This window comes from Camelina sativa, chromosome 20 (assembly GCF_000633955.1).
Source record: "Camelina sativa cultivar DH55 chromosome 20, Cs, whole genome shotgun sequence".
Classification (NCBI taxonomy): Eukaryota; Viridiplantae; Streptophyta; class Magnoliopsida; order Brassicales; family Brassicaceae; genus Camelina; species Camelina sativa.
Window position 1 is genome coordinate 29398424 of NC_025704.1, and position 2019 is coordinate 29400442.

A 2019-nucleotide genomic window follows, 5' to 3' on the forward strand; every position below is an offset into this window, starting at 1 on the left:
TGTTTTGTTTGTATACTTTATTTCTGTAAGCATTTGGTTTTTAAAACATATATTTATCTTTTCAATATAGCTTTTTTATATATATATGAATTGATGTGTTATATATTATATCTATCTAAATAAATCCTTGGTATAAAAAATAATCTACATGTGAAATCAATCCAATTACATGTTAATATTTTCCCCCAGTTATTTGGTATTTCTTTTATCATTTGCTGATAACAACTTTTCTAACAAAAATGTATTTAACTAGTAACACTGTTTTTTTTTAAAAAATCATTAATAGGACAATCCTATGTATTGACGTCTAAAGTTTATTACTACAGTTTTAAAAACTATTTAACGATGTAATAATATATTGTTTACATATATTTATCTTGCCAAAAGTACTATTATTTGATTGAGACTCCACATTATATTTGGAGTTACGTAACAATAATCAGAGTTTCCTTCAATTTGCTTTTTTCCTCCAAATAAAAAAAAACCTAATTTTTTTTGGGTTAGATACATCTCATCGATCGTGAGTAACATGCTACAATTTCACCAAACCTCAAAATTATGTGGATCTTGGTCATTGATGATTGCATTATATTTTAATAAGAAAAAAAAAATCATATAGTTAAAAAAAAGAGAGATTTGGAATATTAAAATACGCGTAGACACCGAGAAATGTACCCCAAAAAAATAAAATTAGTTCACTTATCACATTCAGAAAACCACAAATGGTGGGACCCATCATTACAAAATACTTTTAACACAAAACAAACGGTGCAGAAGAGAAAAAGAGTTGTGTCCATGATCATCGTCGTCGTCGTCATTACGGCCGGTGACTTCACAAACCATTTAATTTTGTTTTCTTTTCTTTGATATTATTAATTTATTAATTTTACAAACGTCATGCCATCGCATACTTTAGAACAAGTTAAACCTAATCTTATTAACCTAGTCTTATCTTTATTAAAAAGACAATATCAATTATTCACTACATCAACTATTTAATCTTGAAACTTTAAAAAGTGGACAAAAAAACTAATTTTGATACTTACCTAATGTAAAACAGAGAAATGAGATTGTCCTGTAATTGGAAATTAACAGAAAACTCCAAGTTTACTTTTAATATATTGTTGCAAATATACACCTGTAATACAATACAAATACTTTTAGAGAAAGGTAAAAATTTCTACTTTTTTAATCTACATTTTTTTTCTCATGATTGTTATTGTCACAATTAAAAACGAGTTAATCTTCTTTTGGAATATATATGGAAAGAAAGAAAAAAAAAAAAAAAAAAAAAAAAACAAGAAGGAAAAAGTCTATAGTCAACAGGAAGGAACCATAAGGCACAAGCAAATGATATTCCTCCAGCCCCTCACTTTCTAACCATTAGAGGTGTTCTCTCTTAAATTATTGAAAGATTGTATATCTTACTTAATATTTAGTTAAAATAACAATATGGAAATATATATTACTTTCATAGCATTTTCACAGAGGTTTTTGGACACATGGAAGAAACACAATTAATATAAATCAGCTAATATTAGTTAACTTATTATATATAGTATTTTTAATTACTACATTAACCAGATGGGGAAAAAATCACTTTAGGTAACTAAGTAATTAGAAAAAAAATCTGTAAAACATTAAATGAAAAAGCTAAGTCAGGAGAAGAAGCTTAAACATTACCTTTCATTATATACAAATTACAGACCAAATTAATTAATTTAAAAAGCCATTTTTTCTCACATTTAACACAAAAATGCAAAAAAAATCACACCCTCTCTGTAAACCTTCACACCACACTTTCTCTCTCTTTCCCTTTTTCACAGCCATTTGTTAGATTCCTCTCTCAATAAGTCTCTTCTCTTTTCTATTGGAACTTTTTTTTGTTTTTCTTGCATTAGACTGATTAAGCTCAAAGCAAAAAAAAAAACCCATAAATAAAAAACCTTCTTCTTGATTTCGGATTTTTGAATATTATCTGGGCTGTTCTTGGTTGAGGTTTTTTTTTTTTTTTTTTTT